The sequence below is a fragment of the Lethenteron reissneri genome, chromosome 48 (genome assembly GCF_015708825.2).
Source record: "Lethenteron reissneri isolate LAM-NWPU_2019-01 chromosome 48, ASM1570882v1, whole genome shotgun sequence".
Taxonomy (NCBI): domain Eukaryota; kingdom Metazoa; phylum Chordata; class Hyperoartia; order Petromyzontiformes; family Petromyzontidae; genus Lethenteron; species Lethenteron reissneri.
Window position 1 is genome coordinate 11,040,255 of NC_083826.1, and position 22,865 is coordinate 11,063,119.

General features: G+C 45.2%; 1 protein-coding gene across 2 annotated transcripts in view; it reads left to right on the plus strand.

The window, feature by feature from the left end:
• The window catches only part of LOC133354588 (paraspeckle component 1-like), a 95,026-nt gene that overhangs the window by 64,621 nt on the left and 7,540 nt on the right, over positions 1 to 22,865 (plus strand). For both annotated transcript variants that reach the window (XR_009756605.1, XR_009756606.1), the window contains one exon: positions 21,431 to 21,551. The gene's annotated coding sequence lies outside the window, so the exon portion shown is untranslated. The remainder of the gene's footprint in view (positions 1 to 21,430; positions 21,552 to 22,865) is intronic.

Consider the following 22,865-nt stretch of genomic DNA (forward strand, 5'->3'; position numbering starts at 1 on the left):
TCCAGCTTAGAGAGGTTTTCCTCGATGAACGGAGCAGACGTGTAAGGCTGGGACACGGCCCAGCGGTAGCGCATTCACCGTTTTTTACAGAGATTTGTGGTTTTAAATCCAGGAGCCCGCCCTGGCTAATACTCTGCTGGGTGTGTTAACAATTAAATAATGCGCACCATCTGCACAAATCCCTTGACATCGAAAAAGAGTAGGCCATTGTGTTCTGGCATCACGGTCCAAATTTTAAGAATTACACCACAATTTACCCAATTGGGAAATGCACAGCGATCGTTGGCATCTGCTGAGAAACCTAACAGGACCCTCTTGAAAAAAGTCTTTGGACCTTTCCTTGGCCATCATTAATACCAGTTTGGGAAATCGCCCTTCTTGAGTGGAGTGAGGGCAGGGAGGCTGGTTTGTGATTGGACGTGTGCTCTCCAGCTACAAGCCCAAATCTACTATTTTCGGCTCTGAACTGAGAGTCATTGGCCAAAGCATTAACTTGCTGCAGATTTTTCTTCTGCTACAGAACCGTGGTCATGATTTAATTTGTATTTTCTCAACATGACACTGTAGGTCCCATTTAAATGTGCCGAGTGCTTTCCTCGGCGATACTATCTGTCTCCCAATTTCTTCTAATGCTGTCTACAATTTGGCAAGGTTCGTATCACTCGACAGAGTCTTCGGTGTTGTACGTAGTAGCCTTGTGGTTAATCGAGAGTGCATCTTGTCCCTGTCCGTACCTGGCGATGCTAGGCACCCCCCCCCCCCCGCCATAGCCGGTGAATATAAAGCCTTGGGGGACTTTGAGGGTCGTGGTTTAATACTTATTTTTTTAGGGGGGTGGGGGAGGGTCATATGGCCATACTTCGCTATGGTGGTCAGTGCTGGTTGGTAGAGATGCCTGTCAACTCCAAAGGGTTCAAATCGGGAAGACCGCGACTAAAAACCTTGGGAACTAAATAAAAAAAGATATCTCTACATGTGCACAAACCAAATTAACTGACGTAAAACATTACATTTGTAGTCTCAACCATTCAGAAGCAGAGTTTTCAGGAGGCAATTTCTTTATAAACAACGTTCACGGTCTCGTCCGTGCACTCTCCACAGTAGCTCAGCCTAGCCTTTACACAACACTAGCCGTCTAACACTGACGGCGCTGACTGAGCTAGCCAACTACAGTGGAACCTCGGTATACGTCGTTAATTCGTTCTAGAAGGTAGGACTTATACCCAAAATGACATCCCAAACGAATTTTTCCCATAAGAAATAAAGGCAAAGGAAATAATCCGTTCCAGAGGGAAAAAAAATATTTTATATGGCATATACATTAATGGGGTTGTATAAAATAATTTAGACACTAATTACTAAAAGGCATACAGAAGCCACGTGACCGCGCTGCTGCCAGCTGTGCTGGTTACATACTACTATAGAGTTAGCAGATACTACTATAGTCAGTATATACTACTGTAGCGTTTGTAGATACTGCTATAGAGTTGGTAGATACTACTATAGAGTTAGTAGAAACTACTACACTCAGTTGATACAACTGTAAAGTAACTAGATATGACTATAAGTCGGAATATACTACTATAGAGTTAGTAGATACGACTATAGAGTCAGTAGATACTACTATATAGTTATTAGATATTACTATAGTCAGTATATACTACTGTAGAGATAGTAGATTCTGCTATTGAGTCGATCGATACTATTATAGAGTTGGTAGATATTACTACAGTCAGTAGTTACTACGGTAGGGTCACTAGATACTGCTATAGAGTCAGTAGTTATGACTATCGAGTCGGTAGATACTACTATAGAGTTAGTAGATACTACTATAGTCAGTATATACTACTGTAAAGTTAGTAGATACTTCTATAGAGTTGGTAGATACTACGGTCACTAGATACTTCTATAGAGTTGGTAGATACTACGGTCACTAGATACTACTATAGAGTCAGTAGTTACGACTATCGAGTCGGTACATACTACTGTAGAGTCAGTAGATAGTACTGTAAAGTCAGGAGATGCTACTGCAGAGTCGGTAGATGCTACTATAGAGTCAGTAGGTACTGCTATAGAATCAGCAGATCCTGCTATAGAGTAAGCAGATACTACTATAGAGTTAGTAGATACTACTATCGTCATTACCTACTTCTGTAGAGTAAATAGATACTACTATAGATTCAGTAGATACAACTATAATACTGCTATACAGACAGCAGATACTGCTATAGTCAGTAGATACTACTATACAGTCAGTAGATACTACGGTCAGTGGATACTACTATAGAGTTAATATATACTATAGATTCAGTAGATACTACTACAGTCATTAGATACACTCTAGAGTCGGTAGATACTACTATATAGTCAGATATTGCTGCAATCAGTAGATACCACTGCCTGCTGTATTTTAACTATGCAACATGCTAATATGTTGGCAGTTTCAGTGGAGATGAGAGGATGTAGGTGTCTGAGAGCCTTCAGGCGAAAGTTACATGAACTGATATGATTGGTTTGGCGGTCGAAGGATAAAGTTGAATCTTGGATGACACCAAGGTAGCTGAAGTGATTGGTGAACCTGATGCTGTGACCAAAGATGTCGAGGACTTTGGTGAGTGCTGTTTCTGTGGAGTAGTTTTGACGGTAAGCTGACTGGAAGGAGCAGTAGTTTGGGGAGGAGGTGATGTGGGGTTTTAGTTGGGCGAGGGCAAGTCTTTTGAGGAGTTTAGAGAGATTCGAGAGATTAGTGATGGGACGATAGATGGATCATCAGGGTTGAGACTTGGTTTCTTTAACAGGGGGGGAAACTGGACCAGATTTGAAGTTGGACGGAAGACACCCCGTAGAGAATGAGGCATTTGCGATGTTCCTGATTATGATGGCAAGTTCCGGAACACATTGCTTGAACAAGGAACCTGAGAGGACATCGAGTGGAGATGACTTCATGTGAAGTGATTGAATCAAAGAGAAAACGTTTTTTGAAGACACCGGCTTGAACGTGGTTAGAAAGGTGTCTGGGTGAATGCATACAATTTCAGACAAATGGGAGAGGGGTATAATGGTGCGATCTAATGGAAGACGTGCAGGAGTTTGCAATGGTGATCAGCTTGCTGGTGAAGTAAGTTTTGAAAGAGGTGGCAAGTTTCAATGAGGCCAGGGGATCGCTAAGGTGAGGGACCATGTTGCTACCATGATGTAGAAGATCCTTGAGGATTTTCCAAAGGATGCGTTGTTTTCCGGTAGCTGTTTTGATGTGTTCTTCAATGTAGGATGACGGTGAGGCAAGGAGGATAAGTTCGTTGGTTTTCCTGCAGGGAGTTTTGTAGGAGACTCGATCAGCAGGAAGACCACTGCGGGACGCGATCCTTTCAAGGCGCCTCCTGATTCGCTTAGCAAGGATGGCGTCTCTTGAGAGCCAGCGAGTGTCGTGGGAAGGCTCCCTAGTGGTTCGTGGTTTGAATGGTGCCAGCTTGTCCAGCGCCACCCTCAGGTCAGCTTCTAGCTGAAGAGCGCAGACAGTTGGATCGGATGATGGGGATAATATTGAAGGCGAATTTGCGAGGAGGTGCTATAGAGTGGAAAACTTGATACCCTTAAAATTACAGGAGTGGCGGGTGGTTTTGATGGTGATTGGCTTGGGAATTTGGAGAGAAAATAGGATGAGGTGGTGGTCGGAGTAACCAGTTTGAAAACTCTCAGTGGAGAGATGCGACGATCCAGGTCTGGTTCCAGAACTAGGTCGAGCATACTCTCAACATTTGTTGAGGAAGATCTGGTGGGGCCTGAGTTGGTGATGACCAGGTTATGGCAGGCCAAGGTTGACTCAAGGTGGCTATCAACGGAGGCTGGAGTATTGCTGGGGCAGTTAAAGTCTCCAGTAAGCACGAGCCTGTGAGATGGGTTAGGAACGAGGTAAATCAATTTGGAAAGCTCGTTTAAGAAGGTAGTGATGCTGCCATCTGGAGGACGATAGATGGAAATGAGGAAAAAGCACTCGATATTAGTGAGGGACACGGACTGGACCTCAAAGGTGGCGGGAGCCATCGATAGATTGAGCTCTTTAATTCTCAAGTCAGCATTTTAGACGACTGCTAAGCCGCCACCACGCTGGTTAGTTGCGCGAGGTTTGTGAAGAACCTTGTATTCCGGGGGCGCGAAAGGTCCATATGGTCCGAGATGGTATCGTGAATGAGGGCTGATTTGTTGGTAATGGAGCATGAGTTGAGTAGGCCGAGGCAGATGGGTAAAGGTGGATGTGAAGATCCGAAGAGGTGCGGCTTCGAAAAAGATTGTTGAAGGTTATCCTGTGAACAGCAGCCCCTACCTACCGCCTCTGCAACCATCATGCTGATGCAGTCTCTGACGTTGACTGCGAAGAAGCCCATGGTCAGAGAGCATCCTCAGGAGGGCGGATTCCCGGTGCAGGTGATGAAGAGATGGTGCATGTTGAAGCCCTATTATGTCAGTTCATGCTTTACGGGTGGTGGTGTTGGGGGGGCCAGGATTCGGGTGTACTCCGATCAGCGGCTGTGTTGCCCAGAGCATCAAGTCCAGGTAGTGGTGGCCAAGATACATGCTGTCAGCACATGCTCCCACGCACATGGCGGGTGCGTAGATGCCTACGTAAACACTTGTTTAGCACGTACGCGTGCAGACACGATCACGCACGTGGCGCATACAATGGAGCGGTCAGAAGAACATGAGGTCTAGTGGAGTAGCTGACCACGCACTGTGCTCCAGCTCGCAGGTAATGCAGCAGGGTGGACGAATCTCGCCGAGCTCCCATTCGCTGGTGGTGCTGGGCAGCAGGGAAACCCACTCTCTTATGTTGAGTGGTGGACAATCTGCGTCACGTTCCCACTCACTGGTCATGTTGAGCAGTGAATGGAACACATCGAGTTCCCACTTGCTGGCGATGCTGAGGCACACCAAGCTCCCACTCATAGAGGCGGAAAAGGTGTCTTGTGAGAACATCGCTGGCAGAAAATGGAAGAGGCCTATGGGCTGGAATTCCACACAATGCTCCGTGCTTGTTTGTTTATAAGTCCAGTGTCCAGCTCGTCCGTCCGCTATGTGCAGGAATTCCACACAACTCCCCCTCTGCCCCCCCCCCTCTCTATTTAAGACCTCTACACAGAGATGTCTTTCTGTGTGCCTATGTGTGTGTCTCTGTCTCTGTGTGAGTCTCTCTCTCTCTGCTTGTGTGTCTCCGTGTCTATGTTTTGTCTCTCTCAAATTTAGCAATCTTTGGAAGAACGTAACCAACCAGGTGGGTTGTTGACTGTTGTGTTGGCCGACTCTCTGTCTTGTATTGCATTATATTTCCAAGTTTACTATGTTTGTTTTCTCATTCATTTTTACCTGATGATGGTTGCTTGTGTTGCAATCGAAACAACGTATTCTATTATTTAATTTCATTTATTTCTACGTGACTTTACCGAAATGACCAAAGAGTTATTCCTGAAGTCACCAAAGCTTTGAATCTAGTTTGATACTACTATAGTCAGTAGATACTATTACACTCAGTTGATACTACTATAGTCAGTATATATTTGCTGCAGAGTCAATAGATACTGCTGCAGAGTCAGATACGACTAGAGGCAGTAGATACTGCTATAGAATCGGCAGACACTTTAGAGTCAGTAGTTACTATTGTCATTGGATACTAATATAGAGTAAATATATACTACTATAGATTCAGTAGATACTACTAAATAATATTCGACGCCCACCAGTAAATACTTATTGCCGGGAGGGGTGGACCAAGGATATTAAGAGCGACCAGCTCATTTATGGTGGACAACAGGTTTAAGACGGGGGTTTCCGCCGCACGCACTGCACACACCCCTTCAATACATTAACGACATCTTCTGCCATGCCGGGCCAGAAGAAGTCGAGCTTAAGTGTGGCTAGCGTCTTATGCACACCCAGGTGCAACAGTCGCTCATGCACAGCCCAGATGGCTTTATCCTGTAGGGCAGTGGGCACGACAATGTAACGGCGCAACCCTCTGTCCCAATGCATGAGCAATCTGCCTCCGAGGATTACAGAGGCTACACCCCGTCGACCCCCACCCCTGTCCGCCTCCTTGACACGACGTCGTAACTTAAACAGGGAAGCGTCCTCAACCTGGAGGTGCCCCCACTCTGCATGGTCCAATCCAATAATGGCGTCACATGCCACAGGACCATCGGCTTCCTCAGAGGTGTCAACCTCGCCCGATGCCACAAGGGGAGGGGGCGAGTCCTCGGCAGTCATCTTACAACGCCCCGAGCCCGAGAAACACGCGCACTTGTCGCTCATTGGTAATCGCAACGGCATCCGCGTTCGTGTGTCGGGTACCTTTGTGATAGGAAACAGTATAGGAGTAGTCCTGGAGGACTTACAACCAACGTGAAAGTTGGCCAGACGGCTGCTCAATACACAGCGCGTACTGTAGCGCTGCATGGTCAGAGCGCACCTCAAAGTGTCTGCCATAAAGAGAGTGGCAATACTGTTGCACAAAAAAAACAACAGCTAAAAGTTCCCGGCGTGTGACACAGTACTCTGCTGCAATATGCTACAACACTCGAGGCCATTAACGACTTGAGACAGAACAGCGCCAATTCCAGTGTTGCTAGTGTCCGTATCAAGGACGAACGGCAAGGATATGTCAGGGTAGCGGAGGGGAGGGGGCATTCACCAAGCCATCCCAGAGCGCAACAAATGCAGCCTCCTTCCCCCAATGGAACTTCTAACCCTTTGCCGTCAGGGCGTGGAGAGGTTTGGGCGATAGTGGCGAACCCGGCGGTAATAGGACACAAATCCATTGAAACTCTGCACCACCCCCACCGACGTGGGGGTCTGCCAAGTACGAACATACTCGGTTTTGTTCGGGTCCGTCACTATCCCTGATTTACTGACTATGTGGCCAAGATACCGAACCGATTTTTGGAGCAGGTGACACTTCTGAGGTTTAAATTTGAGATTCGCCACACGCATCTTAAGAAAGATAGCACGTAACCATTCCAGATGTTCTTTAAACGTACGGCTAAAAACGATAACATCGTCCAGATATATCAGGCACGAGTCCCACTGGAGGCCCGCGAGAACTAGTTCGATCAATCGGAAGCTGATTAAATTCAAATAAGCCTTGTGGTGTACGAAAGGCTGTCTTGGGCTTAGAGGATTCATCTAAGGGCAGCTGCCAAAATCCGGATAGGAGGTCAAGAGTCAAAAAATAATGTGCTCCTGCTAGAGCATCCAGGGAATCGTCCATCTAAGGAAGGGGGCCCACGTCAGCCAGATATCTTTTTAAGCTTACGGAAGTCAACACAGAAGCGCAAACTACCATCCTGCTTTTTAACAAGAACAATCGGGGCTCCCCACGGGCTGATCGACGGCGAGATAATATCGGAGGCCAACATTTCATCAACCACTAGCTGTATGTGTTATTTTGTCGTAGGGCTCAGCCGGTCGGGGTTGTGCCGGATGGGGGCGGCGTCGCCCGTATCGATGTGGTGACTCAAAAGTGTAGTGTGGCCGATGTAAAATTTGCCCTTGCTAAACACATCGGAGAATTCGCGCAAAAGTGCCCTCAACTCCCTCCTCTGGGACTCGGGACAATTCCGAATTTTCGGATCAAAGCGTATCCATCCACTTTTCATCAGAAACCTGTTGCGGCTTCGTATGCGACGCGACCCCCACACCGCCAACGATGTTTTCCTCACGAAGCGTGGGCGACGCGTGGGTTAGCACGGTGCCCTCCTGAATGACAGACGTGTCCAACCCTGCATTCAGGACTTGAATGAACGGTTCCTGGTCATTGGATACCAGAGTCTGGGCCCCCACCAACATCAACCCATGAATGGCTTTGTTTGAGGGTCCTAGGAGCATTCCTCCCGCAGTCGCCTCCTGGTCTAGCAGCTTCCGCAATCGTAAAGGAACCAACATTTGTACGCTGGGGGGAATCTTTACGGTCTTACTCGCAATCGCTTGTACAGTAGCGTTGGCCATGCACAATCGAGTGGGAGAAGGCAAAAAAGGCCATGCGACAGCCTTATAGTAACTCAAGGCAACCTTGATCAATCGAAATTTTCAGGGACATCTTCCCCAAGAAATTAGTCCCGAGCAATCAAGGAACAACAAGGAACGTTGATACAAGAACTGGTCCCGTCAATTTGATATCTCCAATACACACCTCTGCTGTTATTTTCCCAATGATGCCCAATGAACTGCCGTTTGCGGCAAAGCATGGAACCCCGACGGGACATAGGGTATGACATTTAGGCGGCAGAATGTAAAAAATCAACTCGGAAGTGATAGTCGCAGACGTGCCAGTATCGACGAGCATTCTGATTTCAACCCCCTCTATCATTCCGATAACAGAGGATGAACCTGCAGTCGCGGAAACCACTGTATGGGCCAACTCCGACCACTGACCAGGTCGGAGCAGCCAGTCAGCCCAAGGAAAATCCCAACCCTCATGCCCCGACACGACGGGAATGAAAACCGACCGAACGCGATGAGTGAGGTGGATTCAGGGGCCAAGTATGTGATGTGTCGCGACTCGCCTTCGGGTATAGTGTAGTGGAGGACGGTTGGTCGGTTGACGGCGGTGGTCCGGGAAGGCATCGTCGCGACACACGGCAGCCCGACGACACGTGTCCCAGCAGGCCGCAGTTGATGCACACGACAAGCCCGCTCCCAGGAAGAGGAGAGGTCTTTCGCCGTCGAAGTTCATCCCATCGCACCATGCCATCCCCCCGCCAGTCTCCGCCATGGGTTGAAGCGCAGGATTGGACGGATTCCACATCTTCGGGTGTATCACGCGCCTCACGAGGCGCAGTACACGCCGCCAACCCCTAATGTTGCAAGAGCAGGTGCGCCTGGATGCATCTTGCAACCTTGAGAAGACAAATCGTCTTCGTCGATGGCCAGTAGGACGATGTTGAGGTCCTTCGCCAATGTCAACAATCTCTCTAGGACCAGCGAATCAACTCCGTCTCGGCCTCCCCCCTCCTCCGCGCAGTGAACTTATGGCGAACGTTTGATGGTGGTTCCTAGATTGCCGCCATTTGAGCAAAAGCTTGTAGTGTGGCCCTTTCCGATGGCGGGATGGTAAGAAACGCCGCCAAGGCGTCGTCAAGTGCGGCGGGTAGCACTCTCATCACCTCCGCCTCCGTCCACCCCGCCAAGTCGCAGTTCGTCTGGAACTGGCGCTTAAAGGCCACCCAGTCGCCTCTGGCGGCTGAAAATTATTTAACAAAGGGTAGACGTCGCTTGAGAGATGGAATCTCAACAGGCAAACTCGGCGCTGGCTGATGCTCGACCCCGCGCCGCTCCGGTGCTCTCCCCTCCACCGTTGGCTCTTTGTGTTCGAACTCCGCGACCATCGCAGCCACGGCCTCGTGGAGTTCCGCTAGGCGGGTGTGCAACGTACGGAGTTCCTTCCCCGACGGCGGTGAGCTGTCGCTGAGATGGTCGTCGCGATGCTCCGCCGATGGCATCTCACTCCCTTTCTCCGGGGTCGCCATCCCCGGAGCTTTCTGAGGAATAACGCCTTCGTCGTCAAACAACGGCCTGGTATGTAGTCTGCGTCACGTAAACATAAGCTAACTCGGCCTATCTTACTGACAAAATAACGTTTGGCCACTTCCAACACCAGTTGTAGTGAGTTCAACTGAGTCGCAAACGTAGACTTGGAGGCAACACATTTATTCAACTCCAACACACGGGGTAACTTTCCCCTTAACAGAATAACAACCTATGGTGGTGACCACCAGGCTAACTACACTAATTACAACGTAACTGCTACTACGGACCGGGACCAACAGCTTGGGTCCAGGTCCACGTGTTGGAGACTCGTTGAACGGAGAACGTAGACGAAGGTTTCTTCCAGGATGAACAACAACCCTAGTCCCTCTCGGGACCTGGATTATATTCTCTGCGGCATGGCTGGCTCCGCCCTTGGCCACGACCACCTTCCAGAATCCTCGGGAAGGATCTGGATCCCAACCACATGATCACCCCTAGCCTCCACTTGGGGCCCCTTTGTAGCCTTAACTGGTCACGTGTCCTCCCGGGTCAACAAGAGTGCAATGGCCTTTAGTAACCTCATCCTTCGTCCAACACACACCCTGTCCTGTAAGGTTGGCACTGCACGCCAAGCGTGGTGCCTTCTAGCGCTATCAATCAGCGATCACCAGGCCTCTAGGGCCGGTACTACACCCACACCCTTGTGGTATCTGCGATGTTGTTACACCGCAAGCCGTGCCTCTCTAGGGCCAGCACTGCACGCTGACATCCCGCAATGTCACTACACTACTATAGTCAGTAGATACTACTATAGATCGGTGGATACTACTGTAGAGTCAGTAGATACTACTACGGTCAGTAAATACTACTATAGAGTGACTAGATATTACTGTACAGTCAGTAGATACTGCTATAAAGTCAGCAGATACTGCTATAGAGTCAGCAGGTACTACTATAGAGTTAGTAGTTACTACTATCGTCAGTCGATACTATAGAGTCAGTAGTTACTATTGTAGTCGGTAGATACTTCTACATAGTGAGTAGCTACTACTATAGATCCGGCAGATACTACTATACAGTTGGAAGATACTACTACAGTCAGTTGATACTACTACAGTCAGTGGATACCACTACAGTCAGTATATACTGCTGCAGAGTCAATAGATACGACTATAGAGTCAGTATATGCTGCTATAGAATCACCAGATACTGCTATAGTCAGCAGATACTACTATAGAGTTAGTTGTTACTACTACAGTGAGGGAAAAAAGTATTTGATCCCCTGCTGATTTTTTTACGTTTGCCCACTGACAAATAAATGATCAGTCTATAATTTTAATGGTAGGTTTATTTGAACATTGAGAGACAGAATAACAACAACAAAATCCAGAAAAGCGCATGTCAAAAATGTTATGAATTGGTTTGCATTTTAATGAGGGAAATAAGTATTTGACCCCTCTGCAAAACATGACTTAGTACTTGGTGGCAAAACCCTTGTTGGCAATCACAGAGGTCAGACGTTTCTTGTAGTTGGCCACCAAGTTTGCACACATCTCAGGAGGGATTTTGTCCCACTCCTTTTTGCAGATCTTCTCCAAGTCATTAAGATTTCGAGGTTGACATTTGGCAACTCGAACCTTCTGCTCCCTCCACAAATTTGCTATGGGATTAAGGTCTGGAGACTGGCTAGGCCACTCCAGGACCTTAATGTGCTTCCTCTTGAGCCACTCTTTTGTTGCCTTGGCCGTGTGTTTTGGGTCATTGTCATGCTGGAATACCCATCCACGACCCATTTTCAATGCCCTGGCTGAGGGAAGGAGGTTCTCACCCAAGATTTGACGGTACATGGCCCCGTTCATCATCCCTTTGATGCGGTGAAGTTGTCCTGTCCCCTTAGCAGAAAAACACCCCCAAAGCATAATGTTTCCACCTCTATGTTTGACGGTGGGGATGATGTTCTTGGGGTCATAGGCAGCATTCCTCCTCCTCCAAACACGGCGAGTTGAGTTGATGCCAAAGAGCTCCATTTTGGTCTCATCTGACCACAACACTTTCACCCAGTTGTCCTCTGAATCATTCAGATGTTCATTGGCAAACTTCAGACGGGCATGTATATGTGCTTTCTTGAGCAGGTGGACCCTGCGGGCGCTGCAGGATTTCAGTCCTTCACGGCGTAGTGTGTTACCAACTGTTTTCTTGGTGACTATGGTCCCAGCTGCCTTGAGATCATTGACAAGATCCTCCCGTGTAGTTCTGGGCTGATTCCTCACCCTTCTCATGATCATTGCAACTCCACGAGGTGAGATCTTGCATGGAGCCCCAGGCCGAGGGAGATTAACAGTTCTTTTGTGTTTTGTCCATTTGCGAATAATCGCGCCAACTGTTGTCACCTTCTCACCAAGCTGCTTGGCAATGGTCTTGTAACCCATTCCAGCCTTGTGTAGGTCTACAATCTTGTCCCTGACATCCTTGGAGAGCTCTTTGGGTCTTGGCCATGGTGGAGAGTTTAGAATCTGATTGATTGCTTCTGTGAACAGATGTCTTTTATACAGGTAACAAGCTGAGAATAGGAGCACTCCCTTTAAGAGTGTGCTCCTAATCTCAGCTCCTTACTTGTATAAAAGACACCTGGGAGCCAGAAATCTGTCTGATTGAGAGGGGGTCAAATACTTATTTTCCTCATTAAAATGCAAATCAATTTATAACATTTTTGACATGCGTTTTTCTGGATTTTGTTGTTGTTATTCTGTCTCTCACTGTTCAAATAAACCTACCATACAAATTATAGACTGATCATTTCTTTGTCAGTGGGCAAACGTACAAAATCAGCAGGGGATCAAATACTTTTTTCCCTCACTGTATAGTTAGTAGTTACTACTATCGAGTCAGTACTTAGTACTATAGAGTCGGTAGATACTACTTTAGAGTAGGTAGATACTACCATAGAGCCAGTAGATACTACTACAGTCAGTAGAGACCACTGCAGTCAATAGATACACCTGCAGAATCCGTAGATACTACTATAGTCACTAGATACTACTCTTGTATGTTGGGAGTGTAGGTATATATGCTTACGAGGGGGGGGGGACTTTTTAAGGGGGGGGTGGTCAATTTTTGGAAGCTATTCAGATACACTATTTACCCCCCATTTTCTTGTACTTTTTGATTCAAGACTTCTGCAAGCCTGTTATAATTTTGTTGACGGACAAATGGACAAACGGAACACCGGTCTTTCACAATAGCTTAGTATTTGTATATAAATATATTTTCCCCTGGGCAATGCTTCCCGCTAGTCGTTAATAAAATAATCTAAATCCAAACCCACAAGAGCTGTTCGGTTGGGTATTTTATAGTTAACTGTAAATACAGTTTACCACAATTATGTAAACGTAAAAATCGCTACAAAATTATTTGAATGGGAATTACATTCTTAAGGGATATACAGTGTATTATTTTTTGTGATGTAATACTTTTAAATGACTACTATTGATAGGAATGGTAATGTTGACATTGTCTAACTACTGATTATACTGTAGATGGTTTTGATAGATTTATATAAAAACGTTTATTTCAGATTTTAAAACTAGTTTCTAGTGAGAAACAGCTGTTGCTCCATATTAAAATGTAATTCTTGCACTTCTGTGTCCACGTAAGTTATACATTTTAAGTGTGTAGATCCCTAACTGCCCTCTTATTGCCGTCACTCATCTCTAAATACTTGTAGCACGTGCCCCTGCCATCTAAATAATTATATCCTGTCACCGTTTAGTAAGCTACTTCAGGAGCCTTGAGTGAAGGCGCTCTAAATAAGTAGATTAGATTAGAAATAAAATGCTGATCTAGACACAATTCTTGAACGTGTAACATGTTTGCTTATAAAGGAATATGAAATATACAATGAGATACCGAGACTGAAATGACGCACCTCTGACTAGCACGGTTGGCTCCGTACGGTGTGAATGAAGTTCACCGTCATACGTACAGACCGTGAAGCTCTCTAAACTTGGAGTGCCGAGCTTCACGGCCACTTGCCTGCTGTGCCGCCCTACGTACCCGCGGTGCCCCCCACATACCCGCCACGTACCCGCGGTGCCCCCCACGTACCCATGGTGTCGCCACCCGCCACCACGCTTGTCTCCTCAACATGCAGCAGCCGTTAAAAGGTAAAACTAAAAAATTATCGCATGACATTCACCAATGTAGCAGAAACACCCTGAGTGAAAATTATTGTTTGAAAATACGTTTAATTTTCATTAATTTGTTATTCGTGCTTTGGTTTATGAGAGCTGAATAACGGAATGAGTTTCCACTCAAATGCCTTTCTATACACTACAACAAAACGTATTATATGTTTGTGGCGAGATGTTTACTATCTCGCCTAGTATGGAGGAGGGCGTGGTTTCGATTCCGACCCTGATGCCTCTATGTTTGTAGTTTGCATGTTCTCCCCGTGGTTGTGTGGATATTTCTCCGGGTCCTCCGGTTTTTCCCTCCACATTTATAAACATGTATTTCGAGTATTTGGCTGCAATTCATTTCCATACGAGAAGCGACTTTGTTAAACTATCATTTGTGGCCAGTTCGCTTCTGAAAAAGAACTATACTTTACCGAAAGACCCAAAGAATAAGAACTATACAGCTCAGTGGGCCTTATCTGGTAAAATAAAATAAAATTGTTTCTTTTAGATTTTCTGTCATTTAACAGTGTTCAGTGGTGAGCCCTCGCTGAGACTCGCCCGCAAAACTTGCAGTTTCACGAGATGGGGTTTGACCTCGGGTAATTGACTCCCTGCTTGGCAAATTATGACGCTTTAACTTGCCCAGAATATTTTGTTGCGCTGTGTATGGAGATTTACTCCAAAAAACACTCCACAACTTGATCTCCCCCATTCTCAAATTTCTTGTCGGATGCGACGCGATTGGGAAAAAATCTTGAAGTGTGCTGCCCTGTTTAATGGTACCTAACTAATGGCATATCTTTTTCCATTTTAAGTTCAAACATTTGTTTTACAGTGGTAAATTGACTGATGCACCCGGTGTCATGCCTGTTTATTGAATACTATGAAGAGACATTAAATTCTTTGGAAACACATGGTCATCCGAGCTCTCAAGAAATCAGGCCTCGATAAAAACATTTTACAGAAATGATCAAACCACTAGAAAAGATGAAACGTTACATCAACATTGCATGACGAGAGTAACGCAATAAAGCAGCAGAAGAGGAGCCATGTTAGGAGATGTGCTCATACCAAGGCTCCAGTCAGTGGTGCTTTAGAATATATTTTTCTTAAATGACAGTGGAAAAATAAAGTTGTACAAATCTTACGGGAAAAGATATTAACCATCTCATTGTCGATAGTCATGGTAACAAACAAATTTTTTGTTGCTATAGTAACCAATCGAAGTTAATTGCAGGAAATGCATGAATAAGCTTAACAGTGAAAGCTGCAAAGTTGAACAGAAGAGGAATATGAACGACGTTCAACGTACATGTTTGCGGAAATATAGAAAATTATTGTTTGAGGGACAACTGGAAAGCCAACACAGTATGTGTACGGAAAAGTAATCTTGCGTATAGCTAATGCAGAGCAACAACTTCAATTTCACATTCAGGTGGCCAAGCCAGACAACAACCGCGTCAGAAGCAGCGGAGTGTATCATTGCTGGATGTCTCCTTCGTATTTGTGGATCGGGCATTGCATCATTATACGTTGTTACGGTCTGTTCTGGATGAACACAGTCTCACACGAGTTTTTAATATTCCATTTATGAATCAGATATCCGCATCTGTGATGGTTTATGCGGATGTGTTTTGAGGTAGACCAATGAGCTTCGCGGAAGATCAAAACCAGCGATCTTCTGCGTTGAGTCTTTCACAATGAGGTGTTTGTGAGTTCTTTTGAACTCCAGCTTTCCAGAAAGAGTAAAAGGGGACCGGTATCAAAAGGTTAGTGAATGGAACACAATTGATCTCGCTGAGTACCTGACTACTGTGGTTGCCCCAATAAAATATAGATACTTGTGTATTCAAGGCACTCAAGTTTCTTCACCATGACAGGGCCTTGCTCTTTTGAAGTGTAGGTTTTTAGGGCTATTATATTTGGTGTACAGGGACTCCTTACGAATGAGTTAGGTTCCAGAGGTTTGTTCGTAAGTCAATTTGTTTGTAGGTCCAACTTTACTTCTGTCAATTCCAAACATGTTGTACAGCATGTACACGAAAGACAATCTCCTGTAGATTATGATGCTACTGGTTCTTCATGTTCTACAGATGTATATGCTAATTCCCTTTGGTGCTCGTGTTTCCTCTCTACTTTTGAAAAACTTACCAAGAGATGTCTGCACAGTTGCTCTCTTCTTCTCTTCATAAATCAACTTGTAATAGGCAATAGCATCGTGAACAGCTGCCGACACCTTAGTAAACCTTTCAGTCTTTGGGTCCTGAGACTCAAAACAAGCCGGTGCTTGATAATGAGCAACCATCGCCATCTATTGCGCGGCGGTTTAACTTACGACTCTCGGTCTGAACAGGCAACTGGACATATGGAAGTTTGTTTGTACCTCTGAAAGTTCATAAATAGAGTCCCTGTATATGGAAGACTCCCGGGTATAGTGCGATTCCTTTCGAATATTTTTTTGTTTGTGAAGATCTCCACACCCCATTGCCGTTTGTAATACTTCCATGACGTCCACAGTCCATCTGCTTGCGTGTGAACCGATCTCATCACTCCATCTCTGGAGTGTTCATCCTTTCGGGAATTTCCATGACGAGTCCTGTCCATCGACCATCATCCCTTCTCATTGTGTCCTGCCAAAGCCCACTTACTAATCTGGAGTCGCAAATGATTTCTTAGGTGTGTGTTTGAATCCTGTTCCATGTGTTCTCCTTTCTCGCTCTGCAATCCCAAGAATGCATCTCTCCATTCTTTGTGCACCTTTCAGCGTTTGCTCTGTGCTTCTGATTCGTATGTCATCGTAATAGCCACTGATTGAATACTTCGTTCTTCAAGCACATGGGTGTTCGCTGCTTTCATGAAAATTCAATTTTCCAAATTTTAATCCTGCGCCTGTGTGCCTCTTGATAATAATAAACACAATTTATAGCACGCGTACATTTCACGAATCTGAAGCATCGTACAATTGAGAAGTCAGAGGCATGGAGCCAGAGCTAAAACTCTCATATGCCAGCCTGAACCGGGTGAGAGGCTGAACCGGGTGAGGACCTGAACGGGTGAAGACCTGAACAGGTGAGGGCCAAAACAGGTGAGAGCCTGTGGATGGGGTGATCCTTAAAAGGTGGGAGTCTGATCAGGTGAAAGCCTGAATGTGCAGTGGGAGATGAGTAGAGTATTCGATGTGCCCCATAGTACGATGTGCTTTGTTGTGGTCTGGAGTGAGAAGGGGTAGAGAGAGCTATGGCGGAATACCTTGATGTGGAGTTCGGCGGCACAGCATAGAAATGTTGTACTGTACCCTCGAGTTGATGGGGAGCCAGCGCAATATTTTTTAAATTAAAGCCAAGGAAGCTGCTTGGGTACCACCCAATCCCAAGGACAGCCAGTGATAAGTTGTTTCATAGACGCTAAAGTTTGTTGAGATTTTTTTGTCAATCTGATATCCGAGTAAGGGTGGCGTTGCAATTGTCAAGATGAGTGCCGACTTCTACGAGGCAGTGTTTGGTGGTGTGGCTGTAGACGACATGAGGCGGATGTGCCCGGAAGCCCCTGAGATGGTGATTGCATAACTCTTTACTGTGTTGAGGACGTTGTTGTTCGGTGAGCGTGTGGAGTCCAAGGTGATACGCAGCATGTTTGAGAGACTTGGTTTAGCCGGTGATATGTCGACATTGGGGGAGCGACACCATGATGAACGGCTGTCTGGTGCCTCGATTAAGGGCTATGGCTTTGGGGGGGATTTAATAGGTGAATTAAGTGGGCCCTGAGTGGAGTATAATTTAGTTTCATTAGCGTAGACGTGATATTTTATATACCGTGACCGTTGATGAGGTAGATGTAGACTAAACAGTAAGGGGCCCTGGACAGATCCCTGAGAGACCCCTACAGTGGATGCAACGACGGGTCGAGGACTTGCCCATCGTGATGTAGCAGCTTCTCTCGAAGAGACATGGCAGAGCCACTGAGGGGCTGTGCCGCTGATGTCGAAATTAGATTTTAGTCAATCGATCAAAATCTTGTTCCAAGTGTTGAAGGTGGCAGATGTATGTCGAGACTGAAGAGAGCAACGGTGGAATTAGAGTTGACAGCTAGAATGTTAATATTCTTGATGAGTGCAGTCTCATTTGAGTGGACTGGGCGGTAGGCAGACTGAAAGGGGGGAGGGGAGGTAGACGTTGGGGGGTGAATGTACGTGATCTTTGATTCGGACGAAGGCGATTCGCTCAAGAAGTTTGAAGATAGTTACTACGTTGGTGAGTAAGGCGGTAGTTGGCAGGGTCTTCAGGGGTCAGAGCCGGATTTCTTTGAGATGAGTTACTCAGCCCAATTTAAATGGAGGGAAAAGACCGAATAGGAAAAAGGCGTTTTCAAGATGAGAAACCATTGTAACCTTATCGGCGCAACGCTTGAAGCGCTGGATGGGAATAAATCCAGGGGAAATTTTGGATGGGGTTGAGAACCTCTCTCGGGGTGTGAAAGGTGAAATGTGTTGAGTGAGCGGCAAAAGAAAAAATGGCCGGGGGTTGATTTAACAGCGAAAATGTTATCTGGGTGGTGTAGGCAATGTTGGTAAGTGTGTCTCTTTAAAAATATATCGAATTTAACAGCGAAGAGTTGGCCTGGTGATCGCACGTTGGCCACCACTGTGATGGAGAATGGCATTAAGTATGGACCAGAGCTTACACAGGTGGTTAGCTACAGAGTTTATATGAAGCACCTGAGGGTATGATGAGCTTGTTGGTGGCTTTACAGATGAGACTTTGTAATGTGGTCAGTTTTGAGTCTGTAGCACAAGTAGATTGTTTCCAGTCGGCATCTGCTGCACTTTTACGCAACAGCTGCTGCCGAGCGCTACTGGTTATCATGATAATAGAATGACTGGTAAAGCATTTTACGGGCCCTAAAGTGTCCATGGCATGTCTGGGGTTAAGGTCCAGTTGATTGGTGCAGATTGTGTCGGATGATGGATGACGCCAAGGAGGAGGTGGAATTTAGAAGCTTGTTAGAGCGTGGTAAAATTTAAGTAGCCAAACTTGCAAGTGTAGTCGGTGATTGTCCTCGATGGCTGGTAGACAGATGGTGCACAGTTGGCTGCGAAATGGCGTTCCGAGTAGATTGAGTTGACATTTTGATTTGGGCTCAACTGTTAGGTCTGATGTGCTGCCAATATCCATACTTGACACACGTGTTGGTCCGTCATTGACAGTAGATTTGTAGAGGAGAGGACAGCTTAGGTGATGATCTAACTCCGCTTCCCGAAGAGCCGGGGTTATTAAACTCTACGACTATTATAAAGCGGCGACCACTTACAGAAGAAAAGGTTGAGAAGGTTGGAGAGTTCCATGAAAAGATTTATGATGTTACTGTCTGGAGGGCAGTACAGAATGACTAGTAAGAGACCAATAAAGCTCGCCATAGACTTAAGACTTCACAACTGAATTTAACATCAATGCACAGCATTTCGCTCAAACTGCTTTGAGCTTCTTTGGATAATCAGTTCGGAAGTTTAAATTTTTAATTCGGTTGTGAAAAAGTCTTAAGCCACCTGTGAGCTTTACTGGTTGACATTTGTATCATCATTGGCGTGTGTAAGTAGTACAGGTATCCCTTGTCTTCTTGGTTCTTTCGGTAAAGTCACGTAGAAGAGAAATAATAAAAATAAAACATAAAATTCTCACGACGTTTCTGCCACAACACAAGCAGCCGTCCTCAGGTGAAGAACAGGTCTGTCGGAAAGACAGAGTTGTGGCCGAAACGTGAGAATTGTATTATATTATGTTTTATTAATTTAATATATCTCTTCTACGTGACTTTACCGAAAGAACCAAGAAGATGAATCCCTGCAGTTACAAAAGCTTTAAATCGAAAGCTATCCCTTGATTTATGAAGGCGATGCATTAAAAAACACGCGTAAAACTAAATTTAGTAAATTTGAATGGGTTTTGCTATTTATAAAAAAAATAGGGATGTGTTTTGGATAGGCATTTCAACTCCTAACCTAAAGACATACCACTTTTCACGCTCCAAAAATAATTAAGAACAATATTAAAACAATTCAATAATAGAATAAAAATAAAACAATAAAATAATTCTCACGACGTTTCGGCCACAACGCAAGCAGCCGTCCTCAGGTGAAGAACAGGTCTGTCGAGAAGACAGTCTTCACCTGAGGACGGCTGCTTGCGTTGTGGCCGAAACGTCATGAGAATTATTTTTTGTTTTATTTTTATTATTTTATTACTTCCCTTCTACGTGACTTTACCAAAAGAACCATGAAGATGAATCCCTGCAGTCACGAAAGCTTTAAATCAAAATTCAATAATAATTTAAAACAAACCTTTTCAGGGAACTCGTCAAAAGATTTGCTGCATGTTAGAATGACTGTTGAGGCGATGTGGAGGCATCACTGTTGCACTGCAGGGACACCGTGACGCTGGCGCAGGTGGATGAAATGGGTGGCTCCTTTGATGATCTCATGGCGTGTGCCATTTTTTATTTTGTTAACGTGGAAATTCGATTTTGTTTATCGAAATAGCGTTCGCCTGAAATTTCGTAAGCGGAACGTTCGTAATCGACGGATACCCAATGTGACGATCTGTGTCAGGCCTTGGAGGGTTAATGACAAGAATATGGCATAAAATTAACACCAAATGCAAAAAACTAATATAAATTGAATTGGCTTAGAAAATCTACGTCTTAGTGAAGTGTCACCAGTTGTAGGGGTCAAGACAAATTATAAACCATGCTCGGCCTCCGGCATTGCACTGGGAGACTTGTGTCACATGCCATCTTAAATGTGTTGAACCTTAAAATGAGTTTGTTATTGCTTATTTAAAGACAAGTTTCTATGAGGTATCTCTTTAATAAACAATAATAAATAATAATCCCTCACGCACACGCGTGTGTGTGCACTGGGTGAGGCCCATGCCGTAGCCCAGGCGTTTCCGTTCCTCTCCCAGGGCCGTCTGATCAGGACAGCAACGAATGAGTGATTCGACTGAGTTGACACACACTGGGTTTTTTTTTACAGTAGAACCCCTCTTAACGACCACCCCTGTTAATGACTAATCGATTAACGATAGGCCTCCATAGAGCCAAAGGTGTACGCTTATCGATCATTCCTCTGTTAACGACGGGCTTACAACGAGCACGCGACCACCAATTTCGGCCAATCGGCGAGCTTCAAAGTGGTCTCACCAGGCCGCAGCCAATCGGTGACGTCCATTCATGAGCGTTGGGGGCCGTTGTTTACAATCAGTGTCTGCTGTGCTTTGAAGTGGAAACATATCTTTAGATTTCTTGGTGTACTGCATTTCCTATACTTGCTAAACGACCAAATCACCTAACGACCGGTTTCATGGAACCAATTATCGTTAAGAGGGGTTCTACTGTACTTAAAAGTTTCGTGTTCAACTAACTGGGTGGTTTTATCAGAATCAGAATATTTTTATTGGAGGAATTCGATGAGGTGTAAAGCTCTTTTTCACAGATGTCCAATCGGGGTGGGTAAAAACGTCGAGGCACGCTTAAATGTCGAACTTGTATTGGGATGCTAGCGCCAAAAAAATGACCCTCTGACGTAATTTGACAAACGCCAGATATAATTTTAAGTTTGTTTGTGTAATTTGTTTTTGAAAAATCATTGTTTCTGTGATGCTTATGGTGTTGTTCAATGATGCAGTATAGTAAAGAGTCTATGTTGCGATCACGGTTTCCCCGGTGTGTCTGTGGTGCGGCAGCCTGTGCAGCCGGGGTGACGTGACCTCTTGTGGAGTAACCTTTGGTGAAACACAGCGCGGAGGAGGAGGGCGGGGGCACTGCAGAGTTTGAAATGCATCGGCAAAGAGTACCGCAAATGTGGTAAGCTTCCTTGAAAATGTAAAACATTGTCGATGTGTTGATGTTTTACAGACCCAGCACACGAAGATTGTCTACCTGTTTACATATCCACTCTCCCAAATATTCTTTAGAATAGTCCGATGCTGAAAAGTAGCGATATGATGAAAGACCTCACAATGCTCACTGACCACAGCATTGATCACAGCCATGCTTGGTGTAGCCAGTTATTGTAATTGAACTTAAATATTGTTGATTCTGGCCAATCAAATGTTATTTCCATATTTAAGAAACAAAAATGGTGACGACGTTTAGGTAAAAGTCTGGCATGCTTACCATAAGGCTCATTGTAATAGAGGTCTGTACTTAAATGTTTTGCTGATTGTTTTCTAGGATTAATAAAATGTATTCCATACAGTGCAATGTAGATTCCTAGAGTGTATAAATGTGACCGTATCTGAAGCCGCTACACAGAAATTGGGCATTATGAGTATAGAAAGAAAGAAAGAAAAAAAATTAAGGTCTGGAGCCTGTACTTATTAAAATCTTTACTTTTTGCTGAATATTCTTACATGACGGTATTTTTTACAAAGATATTATTTCTTATTAGAGAAAGTTAATGTGCTATTACAGTTCCTTTTGAATTTATTTATTTAATGCTTTCCAACTAAGGTTGAAAGCATTTGTGCATTATATCTGTCACTAGTGGCAGGGACACCATCACTCATAAAAGATAAACCAATATCAATCAAACTTCGGCATAAAGTTGTGTTACTGTTAAGGAATTAACCTATAGGAAAGCAGCCAAATCGGTCAGAGGATTATTACCCAAAACAGCTTGAAGGACCCATCTCGGTGTCTCAGCCCTCCCGGTTGAGGTGTGCCATTTGGCAGAGCCACGAGCTCCGTGGTCTCATTACAGCCTACGGATATAACTACTCCTTAAGCACCTGGCATGAGCGCTACCATTTTTTCAAATTAGCCCTTTCCCGTTCCAAGACATTTGCAAGTTGCAGGGTGGGTATTCCCGTTTATTGCTGAATCTCAGAACACGCAAGCGGCTCAGCATAAATTTTATTTAGAGAGGCGTAGTAGCACTGTTGTTTTTAAGGACATTGTACTCATCACAGATAACCGTAGCGACACGACCAGACTCTACGATAGCTGGCGCCAAACTGTGCCACACGCCCTCCCGCACGGCCTTGTGGGAGCCTCGGTACCAATACAGTTATTTTGTTGGGTTTTCTTCTGGTTCTATTCCGACGACATATACGTACGTCATCGAAACAGAATTGGAAGAAAAAAGAACGGATGACGTACATATACTACATCAGAAAT